The sequence below is a fragment of the Benincasa hispida genome, chromosome 12 (assembly GCF_027475165.1).
Source record: "Benincasa hispida cultivar pf3 chromosome 12, pf3_genome.v1.1, whole genome shotgun sequence".
NCBI lineage: Eukaryota > Viridiplantae > Streptophyta > Magnoliopsida > Cucurbitales > Cucurbitaceae > Benincasa > Benincasa hispida.
The window spans coordinates 57,984,187-58,011,823 of record NC_143489.1 but is presented as its reverse complement, the minus strand read 5'-3'; the positions used below and the strand labels follow the sequence as shown (position 1 = coordinate 58,011,823).

General features: G+C 35.9%; 1 pseudogene; it reads right to left on the bottom strand.

The window, feature by feature from the left end:
• The window catches only part of LOC150032088 (extra-large guanine nucleotide-binding protein 1-like), a 69,876-nt pseudogene extending 42,239 nt beyond the window's left edge, over positions 1–27,637 (bottom strand).

The following is a 27,637-nucleotide window of genomic DNA, read 5'->3' as shown; positions in this document are numbered from 1 at the left end:
TGGAATATGAGTTATTCTGGAGATAGTATTTAGCAAGAATGTCTTGATGTAGTATCGTTGCAAAAATAATCTTGGGTATATTATTTCTTTGCTAAAACTTGATTGGTTTTAAAAACAATTCACTTATAAAATTTGTTTATATTTTTTAGAATGACAAGTGCTCTAGTACAATTGTTGGCGTCTGATAAACTAACAGCGGATAATTGTGCAACATGGAAATCAAATTTGAATACTATACTGATTGACAATTTAGATTCGTCTTAATAGAGGATTTTCCTCCCGTTCCAAGCTCTAACACAAATCGAACTGTTCGGGATGCGTACGATAGATGGATCAGGGCAAATGATAAAGCTCGTGCTTATATCTTCGCCAACATATATGATGTTTTGGCAAAGAAACATGAGCATATAAGTACTGCCAAAGAGATTATGGAATTTCTACGAGGGATGTTCGTGCAACTCTCCTTCTCCCTAAGACATGATGCTATAAAGTACGTTTACAACTATCGTATGAAAGAGGGGGCCTCTGTTCGTGAACATGTCCTGGACATGATGGTCCACTTTAATGTGCCAGAAGTAAATGGCACGGTTGTTGACAAGAGAAGTGTCGATTTTATTCTAGAATCTCTTCTGAAGAGTTTTCTATAGTTCTGCATGAATGCTCTCATGAATAAAATTAAATATAGCTTGACTACTCTTCTAAATAAGCTACAACTTACCAGACTATATTGAGAACTAAAGGTCTGGAATCGAAAGTACACATTACTATCGCTGAGAAGAGAGGAACGTCCTCCAAAAAGCCTGATGTTGCTTCCTCTTCACAGAATAAGAGTATTCCTGTTAGGAAAAGTGAAGGGAAAGGGAAGACGAAACCCGTTGGGAAGAAAGGCAAAAATAATGTTGCAGAGGAAAGTGTTTCCACTACAACAAGGAAGGGCATTGAAAAAGGAACTGACCTCAGTACCTTGTTGAGAAGAGAGTAGAGAAAGCAAAACAGGCAAACTAGTTCCTGAAGACCGCTTGCTCAGCTTAACTAGTGGGAGATGTTGCTATCTGATGATAATTTTATCTACTTTAGTTATCATGTAAAAGAACAAATTGTATATTTTTTCTAAATGAAATGTTCATTTTAGAAAATTATTTTTGTTCTATCTCATAGCAACTTTTGTAAAGAACCAACCTAATTAAAAGTCATTTTCAAATATTCAAATATTTAAAATGGCTAGAAATCGATTAAGGCAAGTAGTTATTTAACCTAAATGATAAGTTTAGAACACTTGAAACATTCATATAGTACAAAACTTGTTAGGTAAAATATGAAGGAAATCGGAAATGAGATTTTCATGAGCAGTAGAACAAGACTATTCCAAATTAAAATCATGAATCAACAATATATTTACAGTCGACTTCAAACAAATGGTTATGCGATTCATATAGAAATTACAGCATGTAAAATACAAAGGAACAGAGAGTACGCACATAGGCAGAAGCGTCTCCACGCTCCATTGTGCGACTGCTCGGACAACAGCGACTATGAATGCCGCACGATCACAGCACGAACACTTCGCGCTCATCCTCAACGATCTCCTCGGTCACGAACTCCTTCACAACACGAACGGCCTCCACAACACCACGAACGGCCTCCAAAAAACCTCAACGGCGTCGATTTGAGTCTGACACCACCAACAAGGTGACCTTGGTATTCTCGACGTGAGAATCCAGAGGGTGGGCTCTGTTCGGACTTGGTATGAGGCAGATGAAGAGAGGAAACAACGATCGCGTACACAACTGGGCAAGTGGGAGATGGTGGAGACCTATCTTATAGGTCGATGCCCAATCGTTTAGATAAATCTATGCGATCGTTTAGCTCATCGTCTAGCTCGGTCTGTCGCCTACAAACTCTACACGATCATTTACCTTGGGCCAGCGATCGTCTAGCAAAACTATGCGATCATTTAGTAAACACTGCACGATCGTTTAGCTCGCACCTACACGATCGTTTAGCTCGCCCAGCCGTCGTTTAGTAAATCCGTATTTACTTGACTACTTACGTGAGTTTCTTTTCGCGGAGAGAAAACTCAAAATACTTTTTCAATCGTTTGAAAAAACTTTTTTTCAAAATAGGAAACCACTTTCCTTTTAAACTCACGGTTACCATGATCCAATAACCACCCACTACTTTGGTTATTTAAAAGAAAAAGAATTAATTATCTAATAATTAATATTATTATAAACATAAATAATAATCAACTTATCATACTATATTTATAACCTATAGTTTTAATATTTCATCTCCTGAAACATATAAACCATAGTTCTTTTTCTATTCCATGGTACTTAATGTAAATCTCATTTACATCAATCCTCCACTAGATGTATCTTATACATCATACTAATTATATCATATATAATCAAAATACCTCTTGTCAATTTGAACATTTCAAATCAACACCAGGAACTAATCCTCAACATGAATCCAAGCTACCAAGGGGACCTCATGGACCTGTAGCTTCAAAGCTCCAATGGTACGTGAATAACTGACTAAACTCTTTAGTCACGGGATCCACCATCCATTAACTGCCAGACACTCCACTAAAGACCGATAGCTGAACTCTTCTTACTACAGATATATTATGTGTCCATCTTAACCAATTAGCAGTGCGACAACCTTTCATAGATCGCTCGTAAGTACAACTGGGCTAATAACCGTTATGCCCCTATAGTTACATCTGTCTCCTTAAGTACCACTGATCCCTCTAATGAACATAAATCATAGTCCTACTATGACTAAGTCTTCTTTCCAAAGAGAAGCTATGGCCACTATGTTCAAGCCCCGGAATCAGCCCTTAAGGGAGCAATCTATTTACTTATCCCTGCTTCGGGAAAGGAGTGAATTACATCTTGTGGATTGAGTTCTCAGCTCCCAGATCGTACAAGTCCCCAAAAAGGTAGGCATGTTGAGTTGGCAACCTGGCCACTCTCACCCATACTAATCAAAGGACCGCCCTCAAAGGCAGAAGTTCACAAAACACTCAGGATCGAGGTCGTGTCACCTATGGTCGTTTAGGTGAGATGCAAGTCTCTAGTATCAACAGCGTTATATACAGAGTCTAGTCATCTCGTGGTCCAGGTCTTATGCAAACTTTTTGTATAGGACACCCGCCCACGTCTCCATACGAATGGTCAAGATCTACCATCTGTAGTAGTTTACAACACTTGCAAACCTCTACAAATTGGGTCATATCCGTAGTGTCACCAGGATCAGGTATCCCACCTTAATCTTTATATTACAGACCAATTTAGGTTATCACTTAAGGCATGATCCACTTGTATATCACATATACATGCTTAAGTTCACATAAGATAACCAAGGAGCTTTGTTTATTGGATATGAGTAAATGCCAGAATTAAATAACATTTATTTTATTCATTGAACAATGTGTTTCTTTACAAAACAACGAGACTCCGAGAGAATTAGGACACCAATCCCAACAAAATAAAACCGAAATACTTCGATCGGATCAAAGTATAGAAAGTTTAAGATTTCTAGGTCTATTTGATAGAACATGAAATCCAATGTCAAACTTTCTAATTACCTTAGATTGTTTTCTCAAACATCATTCCAATGATTGAAACATTGTTCAAGATCACCTTGTATTATTTATTTCCAAAAAACTTGCATAAATCAATAAAGAGTTATTGAACCAACACTGTTAAACAAGAGTTTTTTAGACAGGACAAATGCACTCAAAAAGTTGAGAGCACCTCAATGTAGTGGGAGGAAAGTATGACTTCCTGATCATTATTGAGAATAAGATGCATTCCCCATATAGTTTAATAAGAAGTCTATTGTACACTAACATGTTTACAAAGATTCTCTCGACTAAAGTGTTTGAGAATCACCTAGTAAGACTAGGTTGACCAGGTTAATAACCTAGGGCAAGTGGGAGAAAATATCAAGTATGGGATATTGAATGGTAAACCATGGTATGGGATGCCCTAGTTTATTGTATTTCTCTGTAAAACTAAGAAACACAGTTTTATATATTCGAATATATATAAATTACCACTAGAGTTTTAGTCCAAGTGGTAGTTTGTTGGGTTTTATGTCCTAAAACTCTTGGTTTGTAAACAATAAAACTTATTCTGAAAATTCAATAAGTTGTTATTGAATATATGTATTGCTTATTTCGTTTTAGAAATCTAATAAACTAAAAGACCCATGACTATTACATAAGTACTTGAACTATATATGGACACATAAAAGTGGATTAGGTTCGAGTAAATAGTCAAAATGATCTATAGTATATGAATGAGGTTGGGTGCCTTATCCTGGTAACACTATCGGATGCGGCCCACTCTGTAGTTGTTACAAAGAGTTGTAAAGTGCTACAAACGATTTGATCTTAATTCGTACATTTATGACATGAAGAGTAGGAGTGTCCTGTGAAATGGGTTTATACAAGATCGGACCACGAAATTAGTCACTCTTACTTTATAACGTTGTTTACTGTTTAAGACTGACCATTTCAAAATGATGACCTACGTAACTTAACTTTAATCCTGAGCAAACTATGAACTCCTATTTATTTTCGATTATACTTATATTTGCATAGGTGAGGGTTGGCTCAATAGTGCCGACTCAATAAACCTCCATTTCTGAGGTAAGACCGGATAGATAGCTGAGGACATAGGGTACAAGATGGAATTCACTCCTACCCGCTTTCAGGGATAGTAGAGAGGTTGTTCCCTTAAGTGCTGACTCCAGGTCTTAAACAAGAGGCCTCACCCTCTCATTGGCTCAAGAGGGACTCGGTTTGTAGATCGGATCACAAATCAATTGTTCATTAGAGGATCAGTGGGACTAATGAACAAGAGGTAATCTCGAGGGTAAAACAGACATTTGACCCAGCTGTTATTACGAACAACCTATGAAGGGTTAACTTACTACTCATGGTTATATCAAATATATCTACAGTGAGAGGAGTGCAATTATGGGCTTTAATGGAGTGACCCATTAGTTAATGAATGGGGGTTAATTCGGTGTAAAGAGTTTAGCCAATTAATCTCGGATCGTTGGAGCCCATGATCTATAGGTCCCCGAGATCCCACTACTAGTTGATAAATGGATTAGCTTTAGAGTAGCATGATAAATTAATTTGAAACGTTCAAATTAGAATTAAGGGAATTAGTAATTATATAAGATATAATTACGCGTTTAATTTTAGAATTAAGTGGAATTGGAGAATTAATTAATATTTAAATAGGATTTAAATATTAAATTCATGAAGTGGAATTTGTATAAAATAATTTAATATTGGATATTAAATTAATTAGAATTAATTAAATTTTTTAATTAATTAATTATTATTAATTTTATTAGAAAATTAATTTTGTAAAATTAATAAAGTTTTCAATTTTGAAATCAAATTGATTTTTGAAATCATTTTGTAAAATTGGAATTATAGTTTTTTCCATTAACACCTTCAACTAGCTCACACTAAACCCACTTAAATTTTGCTTCAATAATCCAAGCATGAACTGCATCTCATGTATTGGGATTCATGTCCTAATTCTCTCAGTGGTCTCATAGATGTTATAAGTGTTGTAAAGTGCTATAAATGGTCTGATCCTGACCATTCATGTGGAGACATGCAAGCAGGGGTGTCCTATACAAAGAGTTTGTATAAGACTGGACCACGAGATGATTAATCTCTTTATATAACGTCGTTGATAATTGAGACTTACATTTCACTAAAATGACCATAGGTGACATGACCTTAATGCTGAGTGAATTGGGAACTCTTGCCTATGAGGACGATCTTTTGATTAGTATGGGTGAGAGTGGCCAGATTGCCAACTCAATAACCTACCTTTTTGGGGACTTGTCTGATTGGGGAGCTGGGAACTCAGCTACACAAGATGGAATTCAATCCTTCCCGAAGCAGGGGTAAGTAGATAAATTGCTCCTTTAAGGGCTGATTCCGGGTCTTGAACATAGTGGCCACACCCTCTCTTTGGAAGAGAGGACTCAGTCATAGTAAGACTATGACTTATTGTTCATTAGAGGAATCAATGGTACTTAAGGAGTTAGATGTAACTACAGAGGCAAAACGGTAAATTGGCTCAGCTGTACTTATAACCAATTTGTGAAGGGTCATCGCACTATTGATTGGTTATGGACACAAAAATATATCTGTAGTGCGAAGATTGCAGCTGTTGGTCTTTACTAGAGTGACCAACAGTTAACGGATGGTGGATCTCGTGACTAAAGAGTTTAGTCAGTTATTCACGTGCCGTTGGGGCTCCAAGCTACAGGTCCATAAGGTCCCCTTGGTAGCTCAATGGATTCAAGTTAAGAATAAGTTTTTGGGTTAGTTTGAAGTGTTCAAATTAACAAGAGGGAATTTGATTATATATGATATAATTAAATTTATTCAATTATACGTGATATAATGATTTGATGTATTAGATATATTAATTAGAGGAATTGATATAAATATGATTTATATTAAATAAGGAGAAAAAAACTATGGTTTAAATATTACATATGATGTGATATTAAAACTATCGGTTATAAATATAATATGATAAGTTAGTTATTATATTTATTTATAATAAAAACAATTATGAGATAATTGTTTAGTTGGTTATTTTCTCCATTAATCGTGCAAGTGGGAGGTATATTTCAGTTTTGAATAACTAAAGGATAAAATGAAAATAGTTTTCATTTTATGTACGATCACTTCATTTAATGAATAGCTAATCGTTTACTCATGAGAGACTACACGATAACCCTCTAGCGAGAGACAAAACGATTGTGTAAACGATCTAGCGAGAGATTGGCTAGGTGATTGCTCTCGAGAGCGAGATATTGCTATCCAATTGTTCACAAGAGCGAGAGATTTCCAGAAGAAGAGTCCTTCAAGGGTATGTCTCTCATTCTCTTTTGTTATTAGTAAGAAAACATGCTGTAATTTGTTTTATAATGCATAACTATTCTTGTTTGTTTGTGAATGCATTTATCTTGCATAATGGGCTTAAAAAGATATTACTTCTATTCATGGAGATCTATGTTTAGATTTCCTTCCATTGGTATCAGAGTCAGGTTCTAATATTGCAAATCCATTATTGTATTGAATTGCATTTACATTCTTGGTGGGTGTTAAGCATGTCTACATTATGTTTAAGTGTTAAATGTATTTGTGGATGCGAATTAATGGAGTTTCTAGGATGATTGCCTCTGGTTAATAATTTCTTTTACATTTCAAAGTTAATTGTAAGGGCCCCTGTGTTTTTGGGCATATTAACTTGTTATCGAGTTTGTAAATAAAAGAGTTTGAGTCTGTTTGAGTCGCTCCTGATGAAGTTTCAAGGCATGGAGATGCAATTTACTTCAACGAAGAAGAAGACTAAAAGTTGGTCAGATCATGTAAACGATGGGGGTAAACGATCGTTGAGTATGGGATACTCGTTGCATGGTAAGGCAAGCGCACTAAATGATCGTGTAGGCTAGCATACTTCATCGCATAGTCAATGGCTACACGATCGCTCGATAAATGTTACACTGGGCTTGCTCTTCGATCATCTAGACAATCATGCATCATAGTATAGTAGTCGTCTACACGATCGTTTAAACTTGCGTTTAAACTTGGTGCGCTATGCGATAGAGTGGCCTTCATGCTTCATTGCATAATCAAAGGCACTCGATCATTGCTACACGATCGTGGTTACTTGACCACATTTGCTAGACGATCACTAAGAAGGATTCACTCGGGCGTTTCAAGACCCGGTTCGCTTGTTGAACTAGTTTACTCAATGGCTTAGATAGATTTATTTCTGGTGTTTTAGGTTAATCATCCCGGTCCATTAATTTTGGTGAATGTACATGAGATGATGTTTAATTATATGTCATATAGTATGCCATTTAGTTTTAAATCCCACTATAGGTTATGCATTTGTCATGCATCATCTCTATATAATAAGAGTTATGATATAGTAGTTTGCATGATTAAATTACATAAGAGCATGTTTATGCATGATACAATATAAGAGTTATATTTATGCATGCATTAAGCATATTCATGCTTCATCCTTATATTATAAGTGTTATAGTATAAGGGTGTATGAGAGCACGTATGCTTGTTTCATTACTTTAATTATATAAGAGTTATATAAAAATAGCAATGAATGAACAATGCATGGAGCATGACACTTAGGCTTATTTATAAGAGTTATGAATGATTGTATGTGTTGCTTCGCATTGTGGATGGTTTTGGTTGTTTTCGTTTATAAGTGTTATAATGGAAATTGGAAAAAAATCAATAAGAAATAGTTGCATGGGAATTAGGTGAACTCATGTTTTAAAATGGTTTTAAAATTGGATTGAGGTAGACCTAAGTTCCTAGTTCTAATGAGATTAGATACCTAAGTTTAATCTTTTGAATTGGTTTAATAGAATTAAATTGATTGCCATAAAAGATTAAATTTGTATTAAATCTATCTATAAGAGACCTTTTGTCTAAGGCAGGTTTTGTCTAGGCTGGGGTACTTAAGCTGACGGAACGGAACACCCCTACCTGGAAACCTACCTGGAAAGGTGAATTAGATAGATTTTCTGCTAGTATGCGACAGTTGATCAAAGACTTCGTTAAATAGTATAATGAATGATAATCAAAAGTTGTTCAACTTTCCAAAGTAAGTGTTACTTTTGGGTAAACCTAAAAAGTCACTTAGTTAAAATCGTTAGCCATGTTTTTTCTAAGTAAACTAAATCCTAGGTTATAAAACACTCAGCGGGAGAAAGAGATATGTATGATATGTCAATGATTCCATTCACAATTCTCCCTGAATGTTCACGCCGTGAGATTCATACTTGGCCTCGTGGTACCCTAGGAGCATCCCCCTTCGGATGGTGTTTGCATGAGTCAATATCAAGGTAGATGAATAGAGTGTTTATAGTAAGTGGGTGAAGGATGTGTGTCAACATGTCCCGTGGTCTCCTTCATTGGTTTGCACCGTGAGATCTTCTTGCACAGCCTTGTGGCACCCTGGGAGTGTCCCCCTTCGGATGGTTTGTGTGGTTGGTCAATATCAAAATGAACTCCAAAAATGGATAGGATCGCTTTCGTTTTTGCCCCAATCGGATATTTCCCTTCGAATTTACTGCTTGGGGCGGAACTCTAGGATCTAAAATAAAATGTCACACTTACGGGAAATTGTTAAGCAAGTTAATGATTTCTTGACCAAATCAGAGGAAGGATAAATTGACTACCCTTCGATGGCTATTGTCCTAAACCTTTGAAGCGTCATTGTAAAACTATATGTCACACGGGGTTCAATTAGATTTTCTAAACCAAATTAGATTTTGTTTTTCAAGAGTATTTGCTAAAATCTAATGTAGATCAATGTGTTTGTTTTTTCAGCAACATGTATGATTTTTCGTTAGTTTCCTCTTTTAATTTGACCGATTACATACATTGGAAAGAGTCTCTTAAAACATATTTCATGGTAAACGACCTCGAGTTTGTCATGATTGAGGAGTGTCCTCAAGTCCTGACCCTTAATGCACTTCAAAATGTTCGTAATGCATATGAGGTGTGGATGAAGGCTAATTCGATGGCCCGACTTTACATTTTGGCTATCATACCTGATACATTGGGCAAAAGGGTTGAGAACATAGTCATTGCACGTAAGATCATGGACTCGTTGCAAAAATTATTTGAATGTTAGTTCTTAATTTTTTAGCAAAAAGGGATGGATGACAAAGAAACCAGTAGTGTTCTTTTTCTGCCAGAGAATAGATGCGGTAAACGAACGAGTAGGAGATTTACAACGCAGTGCTTCCATGACAAGGCAGGTGATGATCAATATTCAACGGAATGTCTATACGATACACCTGAACCAGAGGCAACTAGCGGAGTGCAACCATGAGTACTTCAACTTCTTGACAGCATATCTTCATGGTCCCATGGTGCCTCCACATCTTCAGCAACATCTACAGTTCGAAGAAGCTCCTCCTATACCTCATCAAAATCCTCCACCAGAACCTCCTCCTCCTCAATAAATTTACATTCTTTTTATTTATTGCGGTCATTCTTTTATTTATAACTTCATTTATTATTTTTCTGTGTATAGAAGCCAATTCTTTGATTCTTTGTACATGCTAAAATTTTTTGTATTGCGTTAATTATAATTCCTTGTATACTTAGTTAATTTTCAATACAACTAAGTAGCAATTCTTTCAAGTACGCAATAGCCTCTTCTTTATCATCCTTTGTCATTATTTGCGATATTCTTGATCTTTTACTTTGCGTTATTCATTGCGTTGCCATGATGAATTATATGCATACACTTAGAAACATTTTCCATACTTTGTATTTTCTTACTAACACTTAGTTAATTCGTGGCTATAGCACTATTTTACCTTTTATCCTTCAAAATTCTGCTCAAACCTTCTTTTTGAAATTTTGTCTAAGTATTTGTCTATTCTGTCCAAACAACGCAATGAGAACCTTGCGCATCTCTAAATTTGGGGGTGGGGAAGGTCTGAGCAGATGAGATTAAGTGATGCGGTCATTAAGAAAAATGTGTTCATTATAATTAAAAAAAAAAAAAAAAAAAAAAAAAAAGACAAATTTTCATATAAACTCCAATGTCAGCGCAAGGGAAAACTCAAAAACATTCCCAACCTGATAAGAGTTAAGTTGTAAAAGGAGCTTGCTCGTAGTTGAATGTTCACATAACACCGTGGGAGCAAGCCAAAACGAAGGTGGATTTCCAAGAACAACGCAATATGAAAAGAGAAAAATGAGAAAGAAAAATAAAAGAAAAGAAAAGAAACAGGAAACAACTCCTCTAAAAATCAAGAGTTAAACTTGACATTGGCACACAACCGTAGTTGGATGTTCACTTGACACCGGTGAGAACAAGCCAAAACGAAGGGTGCAACTATGATCAACAGTCTCTAAATAAATGACACAAAATTTTACCACCGCATCCAGACGCATCATGTTGTTTTGACAAGAAGAGGTAAACATTCTTTTTTAAAAAAAACTAGAAAAGCATTTTTTAGCAGAAATTTGTTGTATAGAAGAATAAAGTAGGGCTTTCCTAGGAATTGTCAAGGATAGAAAGAAAATTGCGATGTTAAGTAATGTGCCTAAGTGGAGCATTCGGAGCAACCAATCGACGCAAAATTTAGGATAGAAATTGAGCAATAGTGCCTTAGTAGAAGATATGCTTGAGAACAAGCATATATCTAAATTTGGGGGTGTGATAACTTGTAGAAATGCAAGTTATTTATACTGTTTTATTTAGATATTGCGGTCAAAAGAAAGAAAAGTGGCGTCAATTGTATAGAAATTAGCTAAGAAATGCAAGAATTATAAATTGTCGTCAATACACCCACTGACACCATTGCGATGGTAGAAAAGAATATTTCAAGTCTGTTTTGCAGGAAATCAAGTAACCACATGAGTTCAAGGCTCAAGATAAACTGAACAACGCATCTACGTCGCATTGCTCCCATCATTTAGGAATGAATAAACGATCAATGCAATGACGGTGCATGCGACAATCGATCAAGAGCTAAGAGATCAACGTAATCTCAACCGCATGCGGTAATAAAAAACAACACCGCATATGGGCAAACGATCGAAGATGTGAAGAGCAACGCAATTACGGAGAATTTTGACACGTGTACAACTGACGGTTGTGCATTTCTGATGGGATTGATTGCATAATAGAAGGAATATTTGCTCTACCATTTTTGGAACTGCCTTAACAATAAAGTGGGGACCACAATGTAAAGAGTCAAAGTTGAGCTTATAAATAGCTCCGACCATTGCACTGAAAAGACATGCTTGAATATAGAGAAAAGTGTATATACTGATCTGAGGGAGAGACTGGTTGAGCGACTAATCAGAGTAGATCCAGGAAGAAATAAGAGACAAGGTTGAGAGGTGAGTCTCCAAGCAAATAATCCTTTCGATCCCTTCCGGTGAAGCTCTGTACGAAGGTCACTTCTACCGGACAAGCAAGCCTGAGAGGGAAGCTCTTCTCTGTTCGTCCACTCCACACGCCAGCAAGCAAATTCACCGTCCAGATCTTTGTCAAGATGTTGACACTCTTCTGTATTTGTTTCTATCTAATTATCATCACTTGTACTCATCTTCTTAATTTCTATCATTCACACCATGTATCAGATGTTTAATCTTAGTATTAATTGTTATGATCATTTTCATCTCCATCATTCTGTCTAATTCTGTTCATCCATATTTCACTTTCTTCACGATGCTTCCTTAATCCCTTGGATAATTAGCATTAATTGAGCAAGTAACTTAATTGGGTTAAGGAAATAATTAATTTTAGTGAGAGCATGCTAGACGACATCTTCACCTGTGAGAGCAGAAGTGAAGATGCCATTCCACCTATCAAGAGAGGGTTGGAAGAATGCGTTCACTAAAGCGAGAAGTACTTCCAGAGATGGAAGTAACCTTATGTTCACCACGTTCATCCCTGTTTCACCATAGAGATATGGGAACGTGGCCGATCACCGAGAGGTGTACGCCAAGGGAAAGCGGAACCTTAGTTATATCTTTGACACAATTAACAAACTTGCAATGTTTGTACTAATTATTCTCTCCTTCTGATTCATTCATTAAGCCTTGCCATCGCATACCACGTTCCTTTGTATAAACTTCACAGTCAGTCTCGAACTCAGCATCATGTATATCATGTATCTTGTATCTTGCATCACGTTAGCTTAGGTTTATCGCACTTTATTTTATTAATGCAACTTTAGTTTATCTGCACAATTTTACTTTACTGCAATTTAATTTCCTTACAACACACACTTTATTAATTATAAAAACACCGGTCACATATATCACAAATGTAGCACACTAACGATAACAATCCCTGTGTTCGACCTCGGATCACTCCGAGAAACTTGCGTTGGAATTATACTTGGTTTCAGTGCAAGGAAACTTGTGACAATGCATTACTCCATAGCATACTACAAGCATTTGGTTAACAATGCCTATATCTAGTAGTATCGCATAAAGTGTGCACGAGCAACAACACAGCATAACATTACAATTTTGCGTTATAAGTTTGTGGCACATTATCTATCAACACAGTGCATGCATAATAATGAAATAACATTTCAAGTCAACATCCGGCCCACGTGCTTGTGGCCAACCCTAAAAAGTTGGAACTGCGTTCAAAAGTTTGCCTCTTTATAGGCTACCCCAAGGAAACGAGGGGTGGATAATTCTATGATTCGAGTGAGAATAAGGTGTTTATGTCAACAAATGCTATCTTCTTGGAAGAAGACCACATCCAGGATCATAAACCACGAAGAAAACTTGTTTAACATGAGATTTCTAGTGAAACTACTGAGAGTTCAACAAGAGTTGTTGAACAGACTGATAGATCAATAAGAGTTGTTGATGTCGGTTCATATAGTCAACCATTTCAAGAGTTGAGACTACCTCGACGAAGTGGGAGGGTTACAAGCCCACTGGAATGCTACATGTGTTTGACTGAAGCCCAAAACATCATATCTGATGATGGAGTAGAGGATCCATTGTCTTATAAGCAAGCAATGAAGGATGTTGACAAAGATTAGTGGATTAAAGCCATGAATTAGGAAATGGAGTCTATGTACTTCAATTCTGTCTGGGAACTTGTGGATCATCCTGATATGATAAAACTTATAGGGTGTAAGCGGATCTAGAAGAGAAAACGAGGTGTAGATAGAAAGGTGATAACGGGCAGAAATGCACGTTATTACAGTGCTAAGTTATTAAACAATGATGGTTTACGTTGATAAAATATGTAAGATTGCATCCAAAAAGCATTAAGTTCATAACATTGCGGTTGCATGCGTCCATCGCATGAAAACAGTTAACTTATGTATATTTGTGCAGAATATGCGTTGACGCAAGGCAGAAAATGCAATCATAAGAATTCAACGGTCAAGCGCAGTGTTACCGCAAGGCTTTGCGATGATTTGTGCTCGCAAATATCTGCTCAAGAAGGATTGCCGCATAGATCCATCGTAACGTGGTGGGTGCATCCGGGTGAAAAGCATAATTAATCACGATGGGACAGAAAGCTGATGTTGGTCGAATCTGAATTAAGTTGACAAGCCGATAACGATCTACTGTAGAAAGTACACTCAGCTTTTCGATGACAAATATTCGGTGCATCAGACAGAGAATTAAAGTCATCCCATCAGTGCAATCATAAGAGAGAATGCCTTTTACCCTGAAGGTCTATAAATACCGAAGGTAACTTTCAGTAAAGGAGTTCAGATAGTTAGAGAACTTTTCCCTAGATAGAATAGCCTTGTTTATAGTTTTCCTTTTTATTTAGAAGGTAAAGCGAGAGAAGAGAAGGGACGCCGGAAGATCACTCTAGGCAGCTCGAGAGAGAACCCAAAGGTGTGGAAAGCAGAGAGAGAGGGCCGACTCTCGCGAGAGGAAGACTATCTTTTGAACAGAGTAAAAAAGACAGTGTAAAAGCCTTGGGAAGCAAGAGATTGCTACCAGGCTCTTTATTCTTATCTTGCATTGTTATTTTGTATTTCAACTCTATATCTATACAATGGAACTTTTTATCTACATTTGTTCACTCTCTTAAAGGCACGTATGAGTAGCTAATTTTATCGAATGGGTTGAAAAGAACTAAGCTAACATGACCTAGGATCTTCATTGTATGCAATTATCTTGTTGTATGTTGTGCCCAACAACCCTTTAGAGCTACTCGAGAGAGAGTCTAAAGAAAGAACCTAAGACTTGAGAGAGCTAGGTTACAATCTAGACTCGAGAGAGCAAGATTAGATATGCATAAGCGAGAGATAGGGACTTAGAGATAAGCTTTGTTTGCCAACCTACATCGCATGCACCCTAGAGATAGGTTATAATATTATGTGGTCGCCTTATTTGTGTGTGTGTCATTTTGTCATCGCATAAATAAGAATAGAGGCTTATGTGTAGGTCCTATAGACTCATCACATGTATCGCATGCGTTCTAGTATTAGAAGCCGTAGCATTTGCGTCAAGAGATGATTTGCTATTGTATGTGTGTTGCATGATCGCATAATATGAACGCATCCTAGGAAGTATTAGCTGAACCCTTTCTCAACCCGTTCCCTACATATTCATTGCATCTTCCATATTATCAACTCTTTTCGTAACTCCGCCGCATACTTTTATTTTATACTGCAAACAAAAACCCAAAATAACATTTTGAATTATTGGTTACCGCAAAGTCTTCTCGAAAATTATCACGGCATACCATTTTCCCTAGTCCGTGAGTTCGACCCTGGACTTACCAGGAAACTCAGTGGAATTTATACTTGGAATCTGCTAAGAAAACTTGTTGCTCAATGCATTTCCATCACCGCATTCCCTTCCATAATTTCATCACATAAAATAACACATCAAAAGGTGCAGACCTTTAAGGCTAGACTTGTGGGAAAGGGTTATACCTAGATCGAGGGAGTGGACTATGAGGAAACTTTCTCACCAGTTATCATGTTGAAGTCTATCAGAATTCTCCTATCCATAACTACATTTTATGATTATGATATATGGCAAATGGACGTCAAGGCTGCCTTTCTGAATGGTAATCTTGAGAAGACCATCTATATGGCTCAACCAGAGGGGTTTATTGTTCCAGATCAAGAACAAAAAGTTTGCATGCTTAATAGGTCCATTTATGGGCAGAAACAAGTGTCTATATCATAGAACATTAGATTTGACATTGCGATCAAATCATTTGGCTTTGATCAGAACTTTGATGAGCCTTGTGTTTACAAGAAAATCATCAACAGCTGAGTAGCTTTCTTAGTGCTATATGTGGATGATATCCTACTAATTGGGAATGATGTAGATTTTCTGACTTGGCTAGCCGCCTAATTCAAATGAAAGATTTAGGAGAGGGACAGTATGTTCTAAGGATCCAGATCATTTAGGATCGTAAGAACAAGAGGTTGGCCTTATCTCAAGCATCGTACATTGATCAAATGTTTATCAGGTACATGATGTAAAATTCTAAGAGGGGTTTGTTACCCTTCAGACATGGAATTGTTTTGTCTAAGGATCAATGTCCTAAGACACCTCAAGAGGTTGAGGAGATGAGATGGATTCTCTATGCTTCGGTTGTTGAAAGCTTAATGTATGCAATTTTATGTACTAGACCTGACATTTGCTATGCAGTAGGGATTGTCAGTCGTTATCAATCCAATCCAGGATTAGATGACTGGATGGAGGTCAAAACGATTCTCAAGGATCTTCGGAGAACGAGAGACTACATGCTCGTGTATGAAGTTAAGGATTTGATCCTTACATGATACACAAACTCTGACTTTCAGACTGATAGAGATTCTCGAAAATCGACATCAGGGTCAGTGTTCACTCTGAATGGAGGGGTTGTAGTTTGGTGAAGCATCAAGCAAGGATGCATCGTGGACTCCACTATGGAAGCCAAATACGTAGACACTTGTGAAGCTCCTAAAGAGGCTGTTTGGCTTAGAAAGTTCCTTACGGATTTGGAAGTTGTTCCAAATATGTCTTTGTTGATCACACTCTATTGTGATAACAATGAGGCTGTGGAAAACTCAAAGGACCCTCGGAGTCATCGTAGAGGCAAGCATATCGAATAGAAATATCATTTGATCAGGGAGATCGTGCATCGCGGTGATGTGATAGTCACGAAGATCGCGTTGGAGCACAACGTTGCTGATCTGTTTACAAAGGGTCTCACAACTAAAGTATACGAGGGTCATCTGGAGAGTCTGAGTCTACAAGACATGTAGCATCTTGTCTAGGACAAGTGGGAGATGATACTGGGGTATAGAGTATGCCTTAGTTTATTGTATATTGTATTGGTTTTCATGTATTATACGTTAATCTCCCAAGGCATTAGAACAAGTGGGAAATTGTTAGGATTGGTGTCCTAATTCTTCTGAAGTCTCGTAGTTTTTAAACACTTTGTACATTGTTATTAATAAAATAAGAGTTATCTTATTTGCATTTGCTCATATCCAATAAACTAAAATTCGTGGTTATTGTATGTAAACTTAAGCATGTATGTGAGACATATAAGTGGATCATGCCTTAAGTAAAAACCTAAATGGTCTATAGTATAAGGATAAAGAAGGGATACCTTATCCTCGTGACACTATGGATACGGCCCGCTTTGTAGAGGTTTACAAGTGTTGTGAACTACTACAGATGGTCTGATCTTGACCATTCATGTGAAGACATGCGAGTGGAGGTGTCCTATACAAAGAGTTTGTATAAGACCGGACCACGAGATGATTACTCTCTTTATATAACACCATTGATAATTGAGACTTACATCTCACTAAAATGACCATAGGTGATATGACCTTAATTATGAGTATTTTGGGAACATCTGCCTATAAGGGTAGTCCTTTGATTAGTATGGGTGAGAGTGGTCAGATTGCCAACTCAACAAGCCTATCTTTTTGGGGATTTGTCTGATTAGGGAGCTGGGAACTCAGTTACACAAGATGGAATTCACTCCTTCCCCGAAACAGGGGTAAGTAGATAGATTGCTCCCTTAAGGGCTAATTCCAGGTCTTGAACATAGTGGCCACACCCTCTCTTTGGAAGAAAAGATCCAATCATAACAAGACTATGACTTATTGTTCATTAGAGTTATCAGTGGTACTTAAGGAGTTAGATGTAACTATAGGGGTAAAACGTTAAATTGGCCTAACTATACTTACAAGCGATTTGTGAAGGGTTATCACACTGTTGATTGGTAGATATGGACATAGAAATATATCTGTAGTGAGAAGAGTGCAACTGTCGATCTTTAGAAGAGTGCCGAAAATTAACGGATAGTGGATCTCGTGACTAAAGAGTTTAGTTAGCTATTTACATACCTTTGGAGCTTTAAGTTACAGGTCTATAAGGTCCCCTTGGTAACTCAATGGGTTCAAGTTAAGAATCAGATTTTTGGGTTAGTTTGAAGTGTTCAAATTAACAAGATGAAATTCAATTATAATAATATAATTCGTGTGATGTATGAGATACATCAAGTGGAGGGATTAATGTAAATATGATTTACATTAAGTACCATAAAATAGAAAAAGAACTATATTTATATGTTTCATGAAATGAAATATTAAGACTATAGGTTATAAATACAATATGATCAGTTGGTTATCATATTTATTTATAATATATTAATTATATGATAATTAATTTCTTTTTCTCTAATAACCAATTGAGTGAGAGGTTATTGGAAGTTTTATGACAACTATGAGATAAAAGGAAAAAAATTTTCCTAAATTTAGGAGTCACTTCGTTCAGAAAGTTCTCACAGAGACAAGCTATCAAGTGAAAGAGTTTCACTAAGCGATAGCGTTGACAGAGACTAATTGATCATGTAGAGTTGACTATATGATAGTCACTCAATTGATCATAGCTACACGATCGAGTAGCAAAGTCTATACGATAGGCTTCATTTACTAAACGATCGAGCACATTATCTATGCGATAGACCAGCTTTTTATCTCCCACTTGCTCGATCGTAGACCTCCAGTCTCTTCCTCAAGCCAATATCAGGCAGAACCCACAACTCTTGGATTCTCACACCGAGAATACGAAGGTAACCATTGTGGTGGCATCTTTACTCAGTTTATGAATCGAGTGGGACTCGATTGGTTTCGTGGAGGCTGTGTTTGTTGTGTTCGTGTTGTGTTCTATTCATTGTGTTCAAGGGCTGTGTTGGACACATTGAAGATTGATCAAGGAGTTCTTGAAGAATGGTTCTTCAAAGGTACGTATACTCTATCCTTTGATTCTATGGTAGAATGCTATAATTTCTGTATTTGCATGACCTGTTAGTTTTCGTTTTAGACTGTAATGGTTTGTGTTTAATTTTAATGAAATTTGGAACAATCCCTTTCGCTGCTCATGGAAATCCTCGTATTTGAATTCCTTCAATTGGTATCAGAGTCAGGTTGTTCTAATATTCCAAATACCATTTCTGTTTTGAATTTCTTTTAAAGTCGTGGTGGGTTTTGAAGTTTTCTGCATTGTGTTTAAGAGTTAAATGTGTTTGTGGATGTGTTGATGAATTTTTACGGGATGTTTACCTCTGTTTAAAGCATTCTTTAATTTCACAAAGTGTTAATTTGTAACGGCCCCTACATTTTTGGGCATAATTAACAAGCAATCAGTCTGTATTCAAAGTGTTTGAAGTTGTTTGAGTCGTTCGTGATGAAGTTTCGAAGCATGGAGATGTAGTTCTTATCGAGGAAGAAGACCAAAGGTTGGTCGTATCGTGTAGCCTAAGGTAAACAATCGTTGAGATTTGGCTAAATGATCGTGTAGAAAAGTTTTTCCCAATCATGCAGTATTTAATAAACGATGGGATAAAGCATTTACTCTATCGCGTAGTGTTGGTTGCTCGATCGCGTGGACACTGGAGGTAAACGGTCGCATAGAGTTTTTTACACTCATCATTTAATAAAAGGTGCGCGCACTAAATGATCATGTAGTTCAGCATGCCTCATCGCATAGTCACTGACTACACGATCACCCGGTATATAATACCTTATGCTTTCTTCGCGCTCGTTTAGATGATTATGCTTCACTGCATCGTTGTTGTTTAGTTGATTGTTTAAGGCTTACGTTCCACGATGTGCGCTGCACGATCACGTGACCTCATGCTTCATCGCATGGTCAAAGGTACTCGATCGTTGCCAAAGATCGTTTATGCTCACACAGCATTGCTAAACAATTGAGTAAAGAGTTTACTCTCTCGTCTAGGCGATCACAAGGATTTGTTACACGATCAAGGAGACGCTTTTCTTTGCCTAGACGGTTCAAGACCCGGTTCGCCTGTTTGAAATGAAGACTCATTGTGCTTTGTAAAAGTTAGCTTAGTTTTTTTAGGATTTAAGGCTAATTATCCCGGTTCATCAACTTTTATTTAATATACATGAGATGTATGTTGGTTTATATGTTATTGTGTATGACACATAGATTTAAAACCCACCTTATGTTATACATTTTATTCATGCACCATATATTATAAGTGTTATAATGTAACGCCCGGATCCTTACACATTATGATCCGACCGCTACGACATGCATACTTAGACTTTTCTATCATGAGAAGAGTTCTGGAGAAAATTTCAAAGAACATATCTCAATTTGATTAATTAGATAGAAAAACTATATAAAAAGTTTATTTATCAAAACACCAGGATCCATAAAACAATAGCGTGGTGGTACAAAATGCATATGCCTATAATAGTGAGTTTGACGGTTGGCCATTTGAGTGACGTCCAATTCTGCCATCTACACTGTGTCCTTACCTACAAAGTCTGTAAAAATATAGGATGAGTATATAATATACCCAGTAAGTAGTTCTCACGTAGGGTAGTGAACAAATGCACAATCACAAGCAACATGTCATGAAAACATATGATCGAGACCGAAAACGTATAATAACATGTGGTGGTCGGTTATGCTTCCAACATAAATCTCTCCGCCCTGATAGAAAGATGAGGACCTAAGCGAAAACTAACCCATCTGATGATTAGCGGGTCATGCAGTCAGTAGAGCCAGAGTCGCATCCAACATCAACCATTAGCATAAATATAATATTGGACTAGAGAGGTGCAACCATACATACCCTGCTAGTCCCTAGCATAAACATAACGTAAGATTAGGCCTAGAGGGGTGCAACCATACATGCCCTACCAGCCCTGGAAGCATAAATTTCTCTGCCCTGATAGGAAGATGAGGACTTAAGCAGAAACTAACCCATCTGATGATTAGCGGGTCATACAGTCAATAGGGCCAGAGTCGCATCCAACATCAACCATTAACATAAACGTAAGATTAGATTGGAAGCATAACTTACACCTAATTAAAACTTGATTTTAACATAATCGTGAACAAACATAATGCATGGGTCCCTTGTAGAGAAACGTGTTCTAAACATGTAATGCAATATAACAATTAACATAATCATGCAACATAATAAAGGTACACTACCATAGAACACTTAAAGAGAGGGTGAGATAAACTACTTACCGTGATCTAGTTATTCCTTATTATTCTTTATGATTTGATTAGTAGAGCTTTCCCTTTTTAAATCAAAAGAAGAAATTTGGGCAGCACCTTACCCGAGCTTTTCTCTTTTAATCTCACAGAACTTCCTCACTCACACTTACTTTTTCACACGATTCTTTGTTACTGAGATTTTTTTGAGAATGGGTTAAATCTTCGGCAAAGGGTCCTATTTATAGTAGTTTTTAGATCTTCTCAGTGTGACAAATCATCCTACAGGTGGCTTCTTTAGAATTACTTAAGGTTTAAGGATTTCTCTCAATAAGACACCTAATCTTGGCTAACGTTTGCCCTTATGTCATCATTCTTTGTTTGTATTCAATTTTAGGGTTTTTCTATGTATAATCTATAAGATCGTGGCCAAATTCAACGCATAATCTACACTTCTGTCCAAATCTCGCTCTCTTTGTTCTTAGAATCTCGCTTTCTCCAGCTTTCTCGCTGGTTTGGCTCTTGCGACTTCCGCTCTCGCTCTCGCTATCGCTGGTCGCGCTCCCGTTCCCGCTCTCGCTCTCTCCAATGTTCTCTCTAATCTTGCTAGTTTTCATGCGTGGTTGCCTTCACTGCTTGTGGATTCCACTTCCTCTTTTTAACTCTTTCAAATTTTAAGAGTATATGGGCATTCACCTCCAATTCTTCCAATGAGTAGTGTCCAAACAAAAGTTATCTACTGCCCGTTGTCTCTTGAATTGGCTAGCGTCCAATCTTCCAATTAATCCTCCCTGATTCTGCTCCCTTATTCATTATTTTTGGATAATGAATAAATTTCCAATTAATCCAATAAATTTCCAATTTCCAATTATTCATTTTTTTTCTTCTCCTAAATTTCCACCCCTTTAAATAAAATTTCGTCCGACTTATTATTTAATTTCCTGTATGCGTTCAAATCTGGGTCGTTACATATAATATAGTTTCTGGCATGATGAAATTATAAGAAAACATGCGCATGCATCATGAAATATAAGAGTTATATTTATTCATGCATCATATTTATGTTATAAGAGTTATAGTATAAGGGTGTATGGAAGCATGTATGCTCAATCCATTGCTTTGTTATATAAGTATTATACAAAAGTAGCAATGAATGAACAATGCATGGAGCATGACATTAGGCTTATTTATAAGAGTTACGAATGCCTTGTATATGTTGCTTCGCATTGTGGATGGTTTTGGTTGTTTCTGTTTATAAGCGTTATAATGGAAATTAGAACTAAAATCAATAAGAAAGAGTTGCATGCGAACTTAGGTGAACTCATGTTTTAAAAGGGTTTTAAAATTGGATTGAGGTAGACCTAAGTTCTTGGTTCTAATGAGATTAGATACCTAAGTTTAATCTTTTGAATCGGTTTAATAGAATTAATTTGATTGGAATAAAAGATTAAATTTGTATTAAATCTATCTATAAATGACCTTTTGTCTAAGGCGAGTTCTGTCTAGGCTGAGGTACTTAAGCTGATGGAAACGGAACACCCCTACCTGGGAACCTATCTGGAAAGGTGAATTAGATAGATTTTTTGCAAGCATGCGACAGTTGATCAAAAACTTCATTAAAGAGTTTAATAAATGATGATCAATAGTTGTTCAACTTTCCAAAGTAAGAGTTACTTTTGGGCAAACCAAAAAAGTCACTTAGTTAAAATCGTTAGCCATGTTTTTCTAAGTAAATTAAACCCTAGGTTACTTTAGGTTTGCCCAAAGTAAGAGTTACTTTTGGGCAAACCTAAAAAGTCACTTAGTTAAAATCATTAGCCGTGTTTTTTCTAAGTAAACTAAACCCTAGGTTATAAAATACTCAGTGGGAGGAAGAGATATATATGATATGTCAATGATCCCACTCACGTTTCTCCCTGAATGTTCATGTCGTGAGATTCATGCTTTGCCTCGTGGTACCTTGGGAGCATCCCCCTTCGGATGGTATTTGTATGAATCAATATCAAGGTGGACGGAGAGAGTGTTTATAATGGGTGGGTGAAGGATGTGTGTCAACATGTCCTACGGTCTCCTTCATTGGTTTGCACCGTGAGATCTTTTTGCACTGCCTCGTGCCGTCCTGGGAGTTTCCCCTTTCGGATGTCTTTTGTGCAGTTGGTCAATATCAAGGTGAACTACAAAAATGGATAGGGTCGCTTTAGTTTTTTCCCCAATCGGATTTTTTTCCCTTCAGATTGGCTGCTTGGGGCGGAACTCTAGGATCTAAAATGAGGGGTCACACTTATGGGAAATTGTTAAGCAAGTTAATGATTTCTTGACCAAATCAATAATGGCTAGTCGTTATATGAGCAAGAGTTGTTCTGGTATTAATGACTGGTTGAGAATGTCTCAATTTAGAGGAGGGATAAATTGACTACCCTTTGGTGGCTTTTGTCCTAAACCTTTGAAGCGTCATTGCGAAACTAGATGTCACACGAGGTTCATTTCAGTTTTGCTATACCGTATTGGATGTTGTTTTTTCAACGAGTATTTGCTAAAATCTAATATAGATCAATGTGTTTGTTTTTTCAGCAACATGAATGATTTTCCATTAGTTTCCTCTTATTTGACCAATTACATACATTGGAAAGAGTCGGTTAAAACATATTTCATGGTAAACGACCTCGAGTTTGTCATAGTTGAGGAGTGTCCTCAAGTTTCGACCCTTGATGCACCGCGAAATATTCGTAATGCATATGAGGTGTGGATGAAGGCTAACTTGTTTGCCCGACTTCACATTTTGGCTAGCATACTTGAATTAGGTGTAGTGCTAGTGCTTTTTCTATTCACTTAGCTGGAAATATTCTTCAAGTTCACAAAAAAAGCAATCGAGCTTAGTTCAGGAGTTTTATCGAACAGTTTGTATGCAGGAAAAGAACGCTCTAAATTGATCCTTACTTTCTTCTTCCAAATGGGCAGTGCATCTATTCTGCTCTCAGACAAAAAAGAAACAAAGGAATCTTCAAAATATAAACTATTTAAAACACTTGGAACACAGAGGAGTTTCGACAAAAAAGGTTATCTATCAACCTTACATGAAGATGATATGGATGGAAAACTTGGCGTCACTCCGACAGGGGATTTACTCCAAGTCGCTGGAGAAACTCTCCAATCAAACATAACGATTCTAGGATTGTCATTTTGGGAGAAAATATACATGAGCTGTTGAGGCTAAGAAAAGGGACAAATCCCAAGAACTTACATCCTGAAATTCAAGACTGATTTAGAATTTTTGCTTACCGGTTTTGGGGGGGGGGGGGGGGGGGGGGGGGGGGAGGTGTGACGAGCCCTAGCTTTTGGAGTTGAGGAACCCTAACTTTTGGAGTTGAAGAAATCAAAATGTAAGTTGCTACCATGGGTGCTATTGAGAGGAAAGTGAAACCCTCTCACGAGAATGAAGGATAGTGATAGAGATAATGGGATGACACCTCAAGATTTTCCCCTCCCGAGCCTGCACGCGTACAAAAGAATTTTTCATTCCCTCTCTTTTCCATTTCTTTTTCCCTCTCTTTTCCATTTCTTTTCCCTCTTTCTTCATTTTTTTTTTTTTTTTTTCATTTCATTTGATAGCCTATGTTGAAAAAGGCTATCCTCAAAGGTTATAAAAAAGTATTTTTCTTATAATGTACAAATGATATGAAAATACAACCAATATTTCATAAAAAAAAAATAATTTGATGAGAATATTGACATTGAAGAAACATGATCATCGGAAGATTATTTTAGAATTTATTGTTTTCACTATCTTATAAATCAAACAATTTCTTCACTTAAAAATAGATTTGAACAATTTCAAGTATACAAAAATATCTTTAACTTCTTATTTGATATGAAACTTTTAAAGTTATTAGATGATGATAATTTGAAAAGATGTTGTATTAACTTTGAAAATACATTAAAACATGATACACTTTCTTATATTAATGATTTAGATTTATTTTTTGAATTAAAAATATTAGGAGAAGACTTGTAAAATGAAATTGATTGTCCTATTAAAATATTAAATTATATAAAAAAAATCTAAATATGTTTCCAAATGCATATATTGTTTATAGAATATTATTAACAATACCAGTAACAGTTGCTTCGGCTAAAAGAAGCATTTCAAAATTAAAATTAATTAAATCTTATTTAAAGTCAATTATGGATTGGTCATATTACCCATTGAAAATGATATTTAATGAATTTAGATTTTCAAAATTTAATACATAATTTTGCATCTCAAAAGCAAGAAAAATAATTTTAGATAATTTTTCATATGAATGCCTTTCTATCAAAGTTTGTCTAAGATCTCATATGATCTCAAGCCACTATGGATGTATATATCTCATTTGCATTCACTCCTGGTGTCATGAATTTTTTCATTTCTTTTAAAGCATTTTTCTTTTATGAAAAAATTAGATTTGTAATTATTTGTACATTTGAAATATTTGTGGTATGCTCATAGAATAATGTTAATAAATATCATTTTTTGTGATGTGTTTGTTTGTGCATTTTTGTTCTTTTTCTTGACAAATTTTCATGCACTATCTTTGATTTAATAACACATTGTTTTTGGCCAAAAAAAAAAAAAAAAATCCTCCAATGATAGAAGTCAAATTTTTGGAAGGCTATTATTTGAGATTCTTGGGTAAAAATTCAAAATTCTTAGGAGGCCAAGTTTTGAATGATTTTCTTATTGTACGTAAAGTTTTGATCAAATACTAATTTACTTGTTGAAAACTATAAGTTTAGAAAAGATCCTTTCATAAAAGGAATTTTCGTTCAAACTTTTTTCTTTCCAAAATTAATTCTTTGATTTTTTTAAAATAAAATCTCTAATTGATTCAAATGGGAATTTCCTTTCCATAAAATAAAGTAATTAAGATAATTTTTTTTAAAAAAATCCTTTGATACTTTTTTTAAATAAAAAAAGTTAAAAATTAATTTTGTAAATAATCGTTTTGGTCTTCACAAAAGATTCTTCCTAAGTATCCTTTTAATAAAACTTTTCTATGACAAAAATTAGAGTTTCAACAGGTTGATTTCCTCACATTCTTGAGGTGATAGAATTTATTTTAGAATGCCAAATTATATTCATATAAATTTTCTAACGGCCTTTGGTCACTTATAGTTATTGTTCCTTATTTATTTTAGTAATGAACAATATATGGGACATTTAAAAATCAACTTTTTCTTCAAGTTTATTTTCTTTAAATTAATACGAGAAAAATAAACTTCATTTTTTGAACGAGTATTGTAGGATGCTAATACCTTCCCCATACATAAAAGGTTTATGAACCCTTTATGTTTGTTTGCAGACCATTTTAGCATACTTTTGGGTGTCCAGTCATGCCCTTTAAATCAAGATTGATGACGACTCCATTCTCCCCTCTTGGGAACCAAGTCAGCCACTCCACATCGCTAGCATGTAACGACAATTAACAATGCGTTTGTTGTGACGATTTAATTATTCAATCTCGATTGGTTTGTTTTTAGAACTCAATTGAATGCAAATCAGTAATAACCTTTATGTTTCAAAATGTACAATTTTACCCATAAATTTAGAGTTTAGTTTTCATTTGATCCCTAGGATGTAAGATATTATATTTTTACTATTGAATTTTGAGTTTCGTTTCGATCTGATCCTTAAGACTTCAAGAATTACACTTTTAACATTGATTATTCATTAAATACTCACTTGTATTTGGCTTTACTTCTATTGGATTTTTTAAAATATTAAATTAATTATAAATAAATTAGTTGTCATTAATTTCCCATCACTCTTAAAATGTTCACATCACAATTATTTTAAATTACACTACAAGAAAGTTGACTATTTTTCAAGGTCACACCCTTGAAAAGACCTTTAATAAACCTTCGATACACTTTTTTTGGAATGTTATCTCAACCTTTGAAAACTGTCGAAATAGATCCTATCGAAAAAAAACTTTTTCAAAAGTTTACTTAATCTTTGAAATTGTTACTTTTTAAAAGTTTATAACCTTCAAAAATTATTATTTTTCAAATGTCATATACCTTTGATAATTTTCAAATTATTTATCGATAATTATCTATTGTCAAATGATCTTTTTTAAAGGTTTTCATTATTTTGAAAGTGAGTATAAGATTAATGAAGAATTGAGGTTAAAAGTGTAAATTTTAAAACTATGAACTAAATTGAAACAAAATTCAAATCTGAAGAGTAAAATTGTACTGTAACTATTTGAAATATAATTGAAAATTTATTGAATAAAAAAGCGATAACAAATCACGAAATTGTAAATAAATAATGTATGGAGATATGAAATGAGCGTACTCATTGAGAATGTCTTTGAGGATGGTGCTTTTGCCGGCTCCCATTCCACCGCCCATGAGAAGGAGATCGGGGCTCCTCTGGCTGAGGGCCACCGGCGCCATAACGTCGGTGCATTTAGAATCAGCCTCCGCTCCACCGCCGTTGTTGATTGCTTTTATTTCTTCCACTAGAGTCGATATAACCCTCGTCACTTTCAGCTCTTTCGTCACCCTCTCGAACCTCTGTTTCCTACGCTTCAT